Source organism: Cryptomeria japonica, chromosome 1 (genome assembly GCF_030272615.1).
Source record: "Cryptomeria japonica chromosome 1, Sugi_1.0, whole genome shotgun sequence".
NCBI lineage: Eukaryota > Viridiplantae > Streptophyta > Pinopsida > Cupressales > Cupressaceae > Cryptomeria > Cryptomeria japonica.
In genome coordinates, this window is record NC_081405.1 from 405,237,135 (window position 1) to 405,251,919 (window position 14,785).

Below are 14,785 nucleotides of genomic sequence, written 5' to 3' on the forward strand. Positions count from 1 at the left end.
CCATTTACTTCACAGAATGTATTAAAATCTTTAGATGTGAATTCTCCTCCTTGATCTGATCTTAAACATTTAATTTTCTTACTGGTTTCATTTTCAACCATTGCTTTGAATAGTTTGAACTTCCCAAGTGCTTTTGATTTTTCTCTGAGAAAAGTAACCCAACACATTCTAGAATAATCATCAATAATTAGCATGAAATATCTATCACCTTGTAAGCTTTTAGTTCTAGTTGGACCACATAAATCAGTGTGAATTAAATCAAGGGCATTATTGGATTTTTCTAGAATACTTTTGAAACTAGCTCTAACTTGTTTTCCAAATTGACATTCCTTGCAAATTGTATTTTGAGGTTTCACAATTTTAGGTAGATCTCTAACTACCTTAGAAGTACTAATTTTTACCATGCAATCAAAATTTACATGACATAGTCTTTTATGCCATAGCCAACTTTCATCTATATGTGCAATTAAGCATACCCTTTCACTATTATTCAAATGAAAGATATTACCTCTAGTCTGATTACCGGTTGCAATTTCCGAACCAGTTCTATTCATGATTTTGCTTTTTCCATTTTTAAATTGTAACTGAAAACCTTTCTCAACTAATTGGCCAACAGTTAAAAGATTATGTTTTAATCCTTCAACATAGTAGACATTGTCAGTGTTATGTTTATCATCAGGAGATATTGAACCATTACCTTTGATTGAACAGGCTTTGTCATCTTTGAATCTTACTAAACCTCCATTGTATTCTTGAAAGTTCAAGAATTTACCTTTGTCTCCAGTCATGTGATGTGAGCATCCTGAGTCAATAATCCATTCATCCTTTGATTCAACTTTGGCTGCTAGTGCTTGTTCTACTGGTTGAGCAATAGGTACTAGTTGATCTTCTATTATAGCTACAAAGACCCATCCTTTGTCTGGTGGATCCTCATCAGAATCATCAGTCACACCTTCATCAGCAATGTAACAAGATTTATCTTTGTTTTTCTTAAATCTGTATCTCTGATATTTAGGATTAGGTTTGTATGTTCTTCTAGCTTCTTCTCTTAGTCTAGCATGTCTATCAGGGCATCTTGAAGCCATATGACCAATCTTATTGCAGTTAAAACATTTAAAGGGTGCTTTACCTTCATACTTACTTCCAATTGGGCCTTTTGGCATTTTTCTTGCAAATAGTGCTTCGAGTTCTTCAAGCTCTTCATTCTCCTTCCTGGTTTCTTCAAGTTCTCTTGCATAAAAGGCTCTCCAGTCTGATTTATCAAAGGATGGAGTAGATGATGTTGATGCTTTAAAGGCCAAATCAGTTTTTATAGTAGTAACAGGACCAAATTCCTCAATTTCAAAAGCTGAAAGTTTTCCAATCAATGTATCCCTAGTTACTGATGTATTAGGCATTGTTCTCAAGTCATTTATAGCAGTAACCTTCATTTTATATGCCGGTGGCAAACCTCTTAAGATTTTTGAAACAATGTCATCTTCACTCAAGGTTCCTCCACAACATTTGATACCCAAAACAATTTCATTTACTCTTTCCATAAAAGCAGAAATCCTTTCATCTTCTTCCATTTTCAGATGTTCATACCTGACTCAGAAGCTTTCAAGTTTTGCAATTTTGATTGTGGAATCCCCTTCATTCAGTGTTTCCAAATGATCCCAAAATGATCCCAAATAGCTTTTGCAGTGGACCTATCTGATAATCCCATGATTTGTTGATCTGATAATGCACTCAAGAGTGCTTCTCTTGCTTTGCAATCATTTTCTTCATCTTTAGCTAAAGTAATGGGAGCAGTCTAACCAGCTACAGCAGTAGTATAACCATTCTTAGTAACTTCCCAGATGTTTTTACCAATGCAATTCAGATGTGTCTCCACTCTAATTTTCCATATCCCATAGTTGGTTCCATCAAGTTTAGGACTATCCTTTTTGAAATAATTAGTAGACATTGGATCTCCTCAAGTTGTTAAACTTCTGCAAAAAGAGGACTAAGCTCTAATACCAATTGTAGGTCCCGGAGACAACTGAGAGGGGCGGGGGGGGGGGGGGGGTGAATTGGTTGTCTAATAAATTCAAACCAAAAACTTATTAACCAGCTTAATGCTTAATACCGATAAATCAGTTAAGTATGCCAGTAGACAGAGTTAATAGTAAATTGCTATATCGGTAAGAATTAATGCATGAAACATAAGCACAAAGTCATCCACAACATATGACACCAATATTTGTACGTGGAAACCTTGTAAGGAGAAAAACCACGGTGGGAAACCTTACCCACAATCAGATGATACTACTGCAGATAGTAAGTGTACAAAAGGGGTCTGCACATGCAGAAAGGCCAACATCCTAGAGCTCACTGCTCAATCACAAATGGGAGTCACACTGACTATAGTTGGATGGTTAAATCCAATAAGAATGTACTGCACAAAATAACATCTCCATATGCTAGATTCAGTACCGGTGTAATGTTGATATGCTTCTACAAAAACCTAACTTCACCTTCAAATTATGTCTTCGTGTATGCCTCTGCTTTATCTCGCATTTACCTTTACTTAAATCTTTTTCGCATTCCACACTTGATCTTACAAATAAGATCTTACATTTATACCATACCCTAAGACCAATTTTAGTAGGTCGGCTCTACAAGATATTACAATAAAAACATTTTACAAACAATACAATATCCGATGCAATACCCAATTGAATATGTCGGCTTAATGCATTTACAACAATAATAAATCATCTCCATAGCATGCCATGCTGATCTGGAAAAGATAAACCTGCCAGTGTAACCCTAGATAACCTGGACCTATTTTCTGGTAAAAGCAAATATGCAAATAAGAATATACCAATGATTATTACTTCAAAATAAAGTGTCCACATGATGTCTTCAACATTACCAAGTATCTTCCTTGTCATTCCAGGTACCGGTGAACATTATATCCTGTTGGTTAATCATATACCGGTAACTGTTGCACAGTTTACTATTTGCCGGTGAATGTTGCTGGATCTCCAAAGTAGGTGTATTTAGTAGGTGTTGACATCAATGACAAAACCATACCAAAATACCAACAGACATATTCACCAAGCCTCTCCCAAAGGCTACATTTATGTACTTAAGAGGTGAATTAGGGGTGCTGCCCCTTCAGGAAGTAAACTAAAGGTATATGCTCCACATCAGTCAAGTATTGCATAGTCAAATTTTTCTTTAGGATTGATGTGTTGAAGGATGCTACTCCTTAGGCAGAGCAGCATAATGGAACAGGGAAGCTTGTGCCTCCACTTTGGCATTGTTGTCAAAGGGGGAGAAGAAGAGAAGCAGAGAAGATATCTATGAAAATTGGGGAAGAAGATGTGAAACAGAGACATATCCTTGTATATTGCCATCAATGCCAAAGGGGGAGATTGTTGGCATTATGTGAACCAGTATGAGGACATAATGACATTGTGTGTTGTCATTGATGTCAATATGCTGAAGAGAAGAGAACCGGTATAACCGTATTAACCGACATTTGTGCCAAAGTGAAGCGGTGTGTTTGTTTAAGGTGAACCAGCATGTGGTTATGGGAACTGACACATGGAAGCTTTGTATGACTACCGATTGGTAGTCTCGATTTCAGGGTTTCCGGCTAATGTGCTTCAAGCCTGTGTGGCTCAACCAGTGACTTTGTGTGATGAGTTAGCATTGTAACGAAGAACAGATCATGCTGCCACGTTAGCCTTGTGCGCGTGAAGGATCTTGCATGAAGGAGATTGTTCCCATCTACCTCAGGAATGTGTGAAGCCTGTAAACAGCGATAATGCGTGATGGGTTATTAGCCGCCATGAAATCAATGGAAAACGAACGATGGAGAATGTCTTGAGATTGGATCAAGACTATTGCATTTAATGCAATATGCTCAATGGTCAGGATTGAACCATTTGAATTCCTTAACCTAACAGGTTTAGGGTTTAGGGTTTATGCTACCGACCTATCTATTTCCTATAAGGTCTATGTTGTGTTTCTTTCTAAGGTTGTTGGTAAAAGTTGTGTGTGTGTATCCAAGAGAAGAGATATGTGATTCTTGCCAGACCAGAGGAGAGAAGTGATACCTACAGAGTGTAAGTGTAGAAGGTGAAGAGGAGATAAAGTAGATCTGCATTGGCATTGAGTGTTGTTACCAGATTATTGTAATACCTATTGATCTCTAACCACCTCAACAGTTGGGAAATCCATTAACAGGGTAGCTTTAACCGGCTTGCTGTAAATCCTTTAACAGGGTGACTCAAAACCATTGATTTTTTTAAATCCTCTAACAAGGTAACCTTTAATAGGGTTTAACCCTTAACCAGGTATTCTAGCCATCCCTTAACTGGGTTATCCCTAACAGGATCGGTTCCTAATAGAACCTATTGTATCAGTCTCTAACCGGACAAGGCTCCTAACAAAGCGAACTTCTAAAGAGTTCAAAAACAAGCTTGTGGGTATTCATCCCCACCGTGGTTTTTCCCAGTTGGGTTTCCACGTGAAAAATATGTGTGTCATATGTGATGTCTTTTTCATGTGATGAAATGTTGTTTTCTATCAAGCAGTGAATCATGTTGATCTAGTTGTTTATATATATATATATATATATATATATCTTTGATGGTAGATTACCTGTTCATACACTAGGGTGAAATGAAAATGAAGTATTAGATTGTATGAGAAGATAAGTGTCAACTGATTTATTCTTGTCTCAGTTACTCTGGGTTTTATCGGTTGTACTTTGTTCAAGATGGGTGTTACTGTTTGTCTGCCTAAGCACAGTGTCTGCTGACAAACCGGTTTAGGATTGTGTTTTTTGTCTATACTAATTCACCCCCCCCTCTTAGTACTGGTTTTGTACTATCCATTCATCATTAAGTTATCAACTGGTAAGAGGACTAGGCCTTTCCAAGTTGATGACTGAATCAAATCTGAGTAATGTTGAAGTTAATAATGTTGAAATTGAGGAAATCCTGGTCACTAGTATTGAGAGACAGCCTTGGTACTCATAAATAGTGCATTTTCTAAGAGATACAACTTACTCAGAGGGAATGACTCAGAATCAGAAGAGGACGCTGAAATTGAAGTCTCAAAAATATGTCTTTATTCAAGGGGATTTATATTGGCGAAACAAAGATGGGGCATTACTAAAGTGCCTAGATGACTCTCAAGCTCGAGGGATGCTGAAAAAATGCACAATGGAGTATGTGGATGTCATTACTCTGCCAAGACCACTATTGGTAAAATAGTCAGGGTAGGATATTATTGGCCCACCTTATTTAAAGATGCCCATGGGCATGTTCAGAAGTGTGATCCATGCCAAAGATATTCTTCCAATTTGAAATATGAAGAAGCTTTGCCCCTTAACTCAGTTACAGTAGAAGCCCCTTTTGTCTAGTGGGGTATTGAATTTATTGGGGAGATAACAAAAAATTCAGGCAGAGGTCATAGGTGGATCATGGTGGCCACTGATTACTTCACTAAATGGATCAAGGCCATACCTACTAGAAGGGCAACTAGTAAAGTTGTCATTGAATTTTTGATGGATAATGTGATAACACGGTTTGGTGTGCCTATGAAACTTATAATGGATAATGCTATGAGCTTCAGATCAGAGGAATTCACCAAATTTTGTGCTAGCCATGGAATTATCATGTTGTATTCCTCACCATACCATCCACAAGGCAATGGACAAGCAGAATCCAACAATAAAAGTCTCCTGAATATTATAAAGAAAATTCTTGAGCAAAATAAAAGGTCTTGGGATCAGAAACTCAAGTTAGCCTTATGGGCAGACAGGATTACTGTGAAGAAGGCAATTGGTGTTTCACCATTTGAATTGTTTTATGGAACACAGATCACAATACCAGTTAATAATATTCTCCTTGTATACAAATTCCTACAAGCTGAGGAATTGGAATTATCAGGACCCATGGAAGACAAAATGGTTAAGATGGTAGAAATGGAAGAAATCAGAACTTTGGCTCATAAAAGAAACTTGAAGATCCAATTATAGTCCAAGTATCTTTTTGACAAGAGAACTACATTAAGGAAATTTCAAATTGACAACATGGTTCTTCAATGGAATGCAAGAGGACAAGATAAGGGTAAGCATAAGAAGTTTGAATCACTATGGATAGGCCCATTTATTATCTATGATATCAATGGAAAGGATTCATACTTTTTGAAAAGAATGAATGGTGAAGTACAAGAGTTTCCAGTGCATGGACAATTCATGAAGTATTACTTCTCTTAATTTTTTCTCTTTTCCATGCGCGATAGGTTAAAGGTTGTACATATTGGGTTTGTTTCTATTGTTTTTGGGTTTGTTTTTGTTCTAGTCTACTTTCCAGAGTTTTTCTGTGTTCTTGTGTTGGTCTCACATCCAACCATCCCCAATCAAAGCCACTATTGTCACTATGTTGATATTGGGAGTTGTTTCCTTTTGATCCATTAATTTTTCTAGGGTTCCATTATCTTATTTGTTCCTGAGGGTTAATTTTCCAAGGGTTTAGGGTTCTACACTACAAAATTTTGCATTTTGAAAGTATTCCCTTATGTTTCCTCATTAATTTTTCCACTTAAGTGGAAGGGTCGGTCTATCATTAGGAAAGGGGCACCCTTTTAAGTCTTGCCTTAGGTGGGTTGTAATAATTCTTTAATTTTTTGCCTTTTTCCTAAGTTTTTATTTGTTTGTCGGGTTTCATAATGCTTGTGCAAGTTCTTGTTGATCCGATAGCTATCGTTGTTTTGCTATGCAAAGGTGCACGAAGGTTATCCTTCATGAAACAACGAAAAACCACGTGTGGGAAAAAGGCAAAATAAAACCATGCATCTTCCAAATGATCGGACGAATGTCATTGTTTCGCAAGACAAAGTGGAATGAGAGTTATCGCTTGCGAAATAGCAAAAAGGTGGTGGGCCTGGTAGGTAAGCAGCTCCCATGTTAAAGATCGCACATCTTATAGATGATCCAATGGTTATCATTGTTTCGCCATGCGAAGGTGTACGAAGGTTATCCTTCGTGAAACAACAACGGATGAGCTAGCTGTCTAGTGGCAGATGAAGGGGTTGTTACATGACTAGTTAGGTGGAAAGACAACAAGACTTGTAGATCAAACAAAGGGTGATTTGTCGAAGGGACACGTGGCTCCAAGTGGATTTTCAATTGGTTAGTTTAATCAAATAGTAGTGTTGATGGAATTTTTGGTTCGGTGAGGCACGTTGCGGTTAGAATGTGGGGGTCGGTAGATCTCTTGAGCAAATAAGTGGATGACCTATGGTGACATCTGGTGAAAGTGTGTTGGCAAGTGGGTTTGCATGAAGGGCCCACAATGAAGGCTAAGGTAGTTAATAACTGGGCACATTTGAAGATGATCAACAGTTGACGTTGTTTCGCTATGCGAAGGTGCACGAAGGTTATCCTTCATGAAACAATGAAAAACCACTAGCGGTGGCAGTTAAAGTCAATTGTAAAGGCACGCGGTTATGGTGGAGAATAAAGAACGTGCAGTTAGTTGTCAATTTGATGAACATCGTTGTTTCACAAGAAAGCGAAAAGGTGGTGGGCCCAATAGGTAAGTGGTTCCCGAGTTAAAGATCGCACATCTTACAGATGATCCGATGGTTATCATTGTTTCGCAAAGCAAAGTGGCATGACAATTATCTCTCACGAAACAACAAAAAGCTGGTGGGACTTGTTCCAAAGAGGATGACTCAAGGAAGATAAAGGATGTGCAAATTTCACGTGATCTCACAGCTGTCGCTGAAGCAATATGAGGAGAAGCTTGATTGTTAAGCATTGTGAATGAGCGACAGAAGGCAAAACACTTAGAGAAATTTTGTTGTTCGTTGGAGCCAGTTTTTGAATTTGATTTATAAATTAATTGCCGAAGCATGTGGCATAATTGACTCTAATCAATACTTAGTTTTTGTAATAATTCTTACATGAGTTGAAGCTTTTTGTATGCATTCAAGGAATCTTGCAGAAGAACTAGTGTAGAGGGCAAAACAAAATTTCTCAGGCAACAAGTAAGTTTCTTGCAATTGTTTAAGAATTACAGTTTTCTTTGTGTCACTGGATGTTTGAATTTCCAAAGAGTCTATTTGAAATCCCATTGAAATAAGTATAATTTTGAGATGTCAGTATGAAAGGAATTTAGAGGGAAGGTTGATTATCTAGAGAGAGCCATTTCTGATGATTTTCTAGAGCAGTTAACTTAGTCCACTAATAGTTCAGCTAAAATAAAGGAATTGGTGCCTAAGTCTCCCCGCCTGAGAATTGGCAATGGTTTATATGATAAAGGGAACTAGTTGAGAGATGCCTAGATAGGAATGGTAGGCTTGGGACTCTTCAAAGTGGGGTTCAGTCAATGAAATTCCTATGCTCCAATTAATAGCATATGGGAGCTAGATGTTGGAAAGCTTATAGTCCCTGGGGTTTTCATGGACGTGGACTTGTTAACCCAAATTGCAAACAATTATGATCCCAATACTAGGACTGTGAGGAATGTAAATGGTGGGTCTCTAATTGAAATAACTGATGATGAGTTTAGGAGAGTTTTCAGACTTAGTGAGGTGTCAAATTATCTAGAGCCTATCAATTTTGAAATGCTAGCGAAGGTCTATGAGGCACAGAGAGATCACCTTAGAAGTGGCCCCTTGAAGGAATTATTTGCCAAAATAGGAGGACTGACAGTAGTAGGCCTAAGCACCATGGAACCTTTCTCCTTAAATTTGTTTACTTTGAGGGCTAAGGGAATGTATTGGTCCTTATGTCAAATCCTTGGGGAAGATGCAGAGACTACTATGCCAACCCACTATATGCTCATGATAGCACAAATTTTGAACCCATCTTTGGCAGTGACATTTGATTTTGCACCTTATCTCACTAATGCCATTCATGGGGGATTGATAGGGATAAATAATGCTAAGGTGGATAGACCTTTTGGATGGTACTCTCTTCTCATGCATAGTTTTTATTCAAGGGTGCTGAATATTTTGCTAATGAAATGAACTTGCTCAAGAAAAAGGATGGAGAGGAGATGCCTATTCAATTATGGAGCACAATTTTGTCTTGTTATAGAGAAGATGCAAGTTACTTAAAGTTTGGTAGATCTTTTGCATCTAGGCTTAGAATCCTTGTGTGCCCACAAACCCTAGGATTCCTAAAGCTCTCCTTGAATTCCTTAGGCCTAAAGAATTTGCTGAAGACATCAAAATTGTACACAACTAGGGTGATATATATTTGTACCTATTCTCCACTATGTTCAGAGTTTATGGTTTTAGAGGAACTCCATATCTGCTTCCCTATCAAGTCCCTTTGAAGATAGGAATTGCTGAGGTCTTGAGACAAGTTGGAGGCTTGCAGGAAGTAGAATTGACAAATAAGGGGAAGGGAAAATTTTTCTCAACTATTACCCTAGCACATCAATTTGTAATCACCAAAGGTGGTTGGACACATTTTGATGATTTCTTTCAGCCATATAGGTTATCTACTACAGTGGCAAGGTTTCCTGATCTAGAGGATTTCTTTAATAGTATGTTTAAGAAGAGGGCCAAATGTGTAGGTAACGCCCACCAGCTTCACTTCACTGAGGATTTAATAAGGAATGAGTTAAATTTAGTTGAGAAAGAAGTCAGGAAGGAAAAATGGATAGCATTCAAGAAAGCTTTGGATTTCATTCACCATTTTGATAGCGGTTATGATCCCTTGGTTAGTTTTAATCTTTTTGAAGAAAAGATCAAGTTTTTGGTAGTTTATTTTGAGGATTTAATGAAAACCTTAAAGGAGAAGAAGGAGGTTGTGATGAAAGCTAATCCTAAAAAGGCTAAACTAGATTTAGCCAAGTCTTCTCATGCCAAGGTGATTCCCCCAGGTGAATATGTAATGCATAAAAGGTCAAAATATAGTGTACTAATATCGATAAGAGATGAGCCTTCTATTTCAAAAGGAAAAAGAGCAATAGAAGATGTGGTTGAGTTTCAAGAGTCCCCTAAAAGTCAAAGGGTAGGGATGGAAGTGCAGACAAGTGAGCTTTTGTATTCTCCTTCCCAATCCCCAATAAATGTAAGAGATGATTAGGCAGCAATAGAGCAACTGTTGCAATTAGGAAGTCATGGGGAAATTGCTTACACATATGAAGAGTTGCAAGAAGGAATGCGAGAGGAACCAACAAGTGCGCAAATGGACTTGACTGTAGAGGAATTTAGAGGTAAAGAACTCAACCTTATCATTAAGCAGGCTAGTGAGGAGTTTCTGGTAGATGATAGTTTTATCAAAACATGATCCTTTTTGCAGTTTGTTTGAAGAAAAAATATAGAAAAATTCAAAGCAAGATGTGAGAAGAGGAAAAATAAATGTCCTCACAAAGATATATCTATGGTTGAGGCAAATGTAAAGCAAGAAATGTTGATAGAATTTGGGACCATTGACCTAGAGCAAGGAAGGAAGATGATTGCAGAAGCTAGAGTTTTGATCCACCTTGAGTGGGACATAGCAGATGCATTAATTCTTGAAGCAGTATGGAAGGAAACAAAGTTCTTGGAGGGAGTGACATACAGTAATGATAATTCTTCCTTAGTCATGTGGTCACTAAGAAGGGAGGAGAGAAAAAAGAGGAAAGTCTCCTCAGAAGCTAGCTATTCTGGAGGCATGATTGTGAAGAGAGTGAAAGATACAACTGTGGTGGAGGCTGTTAGTACAATTTTGGAATCTGCAAAATTCAATATGGATGTAGCTGAGAAAGAGGCCAAGGAAAAGGATGATCTCCAGGTAAAGTTGGAATTAATATTAAAAGCCTATAATGAAGCCAAAATTGAAATAGCTCAACAAGATAGTACAATTATAAAATTGAAGAATCAAATAGTAGGGCAACATGAAAAAGGTGAATCTTTTACTTTGATAATTACCTCCTCTCTAGCCAAGCCTCCATCTACTGTTCCAATCATTAATTTTCCCCCTTCCCCTATGAATACCAGTTTCCAATCTACTGAGACTATCCAAGATGAAATTGAAAAATTAAAGCAAGCTCAGGCTATGTTTGCAAATAAATATGAGGAGAAGATCAGGGGCACAATTTTGAGGTTTGCTGACACTGTAGGGGCTTCTATTGTATATATATATATGAAAAGGTTTTTGAGCATGTTGATTGCTTTAAAAGAGGACAAGGCTATTCTGGTGCCAATTTAAAATAAATGGATGGCTAAGGAAGTAGATTTGGAACTTATGTTCTCATCCCATGAAGAGATAGATGTTGATACCGCTATTAAATCCACTTGTGAGTTGGTAAAAGGTATGTCTAGATTGGTAGAGGGAAGAGCTGGTCTAGAAAGAAAAGCAAACATGTATAGAAAAGAGTATACTAATAAGAAGTTTGAATTATTTCTTGGGGGTTTTATTGGCACTAACAAGTTGAAAGATGAAGATGTATGGCTTGGTGAGTTAGGCCATAAATTGTCACAATGGATAAATGATGTCATCAATTCAGATGATACATCGTTCTTCATTCAAACAATTGAGGAAATTGAAAAGATGAAGTCACATTATGGTTTTTTGGAAATAGAAGTTAAGCAGTTAAGGAACACATGGAAAAGATTAAATAAGTTGAAGAAGAAAGTTGTTAGCTTCTCTTGGCCTAGCGATGATGTGTTCAAAGAATGGAAGGATAAATATGTGATGCAAGAAGTAGAGGCTCAAGAATAGTCAATTGATGCTACAACATTGTAACAAACCTTAGGAAAGTTATAAGTGGTTAGCTCTTGTAACTGCTTGTTTTAGGTTAATTGGATTTTCGAGGAATTAAAGACACCGGGCACTCGAACTATGAATACTAAGAAGTCTTTTGGCTTCTATCCAACTAGTTAACTAGTTGGTTTTCCTCCTGTTTCTTTTAGCAAGAATTGTAATCCTCTTTTGAGAGGGAATTATGGTTATAATAGAATTTCCTAGGAAAGTCTAAAGGTTGTTGCATCCATATTTCTATAAATGGATACCAGGACTATTTGGGAAATCATCACAAGAATTATGTAAGAAAACTCTGGAAAAATATATTTATGGTTTGTCTGGTTTTTGGAAAATCATTCTTGAGTTGTGTAAAATTTGATGGAGAGTATTAATATACAGACCGGAGCATTCGAGTCTTAATTCCTATTGTCTTCATGTCTTTATGTTTAGTTACCATTTTGATTAAATGATTTAGGATTGTTTGATTGAATAATTTGCAAGGGAACTTATGAGAAGGAGTTTAGGTTGTTCCCTCAAGGAGGGAAATTAGATATACTTGAAACCTTTTCGTTGGTAACTAGTGATTCTTACTTGAATTTGATGACTAGATTTATGCACATGGTGAGAGTTTATGTATGTCAGACATATATAGATTTGGTTAAATAATTTTAATGGCATGTATGTGAAATATTCTCTGTCAGTTCATGCCCAATTTTGAGTGACTCTGAAGCCCAAATAAGGCACTGGTATAGCTTGTTAAGGTTCATGATTTTCTTGATGATCAATGAAAATGAATATAAGTCTTTCTTTTACATTCAGTTATGTCTAAAGGTGTAGGGTTTGCAGGAGTTAACACCGTTCTTCTATAAATTTTCAATTGCATAAAGTGATCTAGGAGGTATACCCACCTAAACTTAAGTTTAAGCTTGAAGTGAATAATATTTTTATGTAAATCTTGGTAAATGTTGTCTTTTGTTTCTGTTTCATGTTGTTTCTCTCCATAAGCGACAGAGGTTTGAAAATTCTAATAGAGAAAACAAAGCAATCAGAAATCGAGAACAAGTCATAGTGTCTTTGTGCTACAAGCATAGTCTTCGATAAGCATTCTGCAAAAACTGATTAGGCTGTAAAAATTTCTCAGATAGACAAAGAACAAACCAAGGGCAGCATCAGTATGATAAAAATTGAATGAGAAAACTTGACAAAACAAATCTGCTTTCTAACCCAGAAATACAGATCCGTACGACAATTCTCACCATTGCGTACAAGATCGTACGATACTTGTAGTTTGTCATTCAACACTATGGGAAAACTCGTACAACAATTCATAGAGACTATATGAACATAAAACCTGAAAAAAAAATCTGAAAAAAAAAAGTTAGTCTCCGAGACCAAAAAAATGTAGTCTTCTGCCCCATGGTGGGCACCAGAAATGTGTGTGTGAAAAAGTGGACTAAGTCTAATAGCTGTAGGCACAACACTTCAATTAAGTCATTACATGTATGGTTAGATAGATATAAGCATGAAGATGAAAACCATAACAAATCAACTAATTGCCTTCTAAAAGATGCGAGTATAAGATCGCTCTCAGATTTGTATAAGCAATACCAGTGACTAGACTACACCAAGATGAAGGATTTAATCTATATGAGAATGATATTAAGATAAATGGATGCAAGATGGGTGAAAGATTCAAGCAATATAGATTCAAGCAATCATGAATAAACTAAATATGCAAAAATAAATTAAACTAAGATGCAATAATCTTAAAAAGCAAGCACAAAAATATTCAAAGACTCCAGAGTAAAAGGTGTATAATAACAAATCTCCAGGGTCCTTTGAATGAGAGATGAAGGTTTAATTTATAGAGAATCAAAGAGAGATCAAGAAAAAGCACAATTTAGGATTAATTGAAATAATTGAGAAATCAAAATCAGTTAACCTTGAGATAGATTCCAATTATAGTTTAATTGAAATGCATTTAGAAAAGAAGTTTGAGTTTGCATTAAAAATAATAATTAATTAATTCCATGCACTTATGATAAAAATAGGTAATTCTTTGATTTATTCAAGAAAAGAGTCTTTTCAATGCAAATAAACTTCTTTTTCTCAAAAGCTTTGAGTTCTAATTTTAGAGAATGATTAAATTCCTTTTAATTGCTTTTCTCATTCCAAGTTCTCAATTTAGAAGAAAGAAATAATATCTCAAGTTTGATTTCTCTCTCAATTCAATTCTTTTATTTTATTTTCAATTTAACTCTTACTTTGTGATTGATTCCTCTTTTGTAATAAATTAATTCCTTTTTTTATGATTAAATGACAAATTTATTAATCAATTAAATATGCAAGGATATTTAATAAATTAAACAGGATAATTGATCAAAATGATATTCTTGGAATGATTCAATTAATTAAATAAATATTTAATTAATATAGAATAATTTATTTGCCATGTGACATTTGATGATTGAAGAATTAATTAATTGTGTGCTCAAAGTTGATTTAATTGCCTTTGGTTTGGACCTTGGTGATGTTGTCGAAATTAGGGGCCCATGGTTTAGATGACCAATTTTAGGGTATTACACACATACATATATATAAATATATATGTGTATGTATATATATATATGTATATATATATATATACATATATATATATGTATATATATATATATACATATATATATATGTATATATATATATATACATATATATATACGTATACATATATATATATATATACATATATATATATATATATATATATATATATATGTATATGTATGTATATGTATATATATACATATACATATATATATATGTATATGTATGTATATGTATATATATACATATACATATATATTTGTATATGTATATATATACATACATACATGTATATGTATATGTATATGTATATGTATATAAATACATATACATATACATACATGTATGTGTATATATATATACATACACAGACATATATCTATATATATACATATGCATACACACATAATTATATTTATTTATATATATATATATATATAAATAATAAATTTG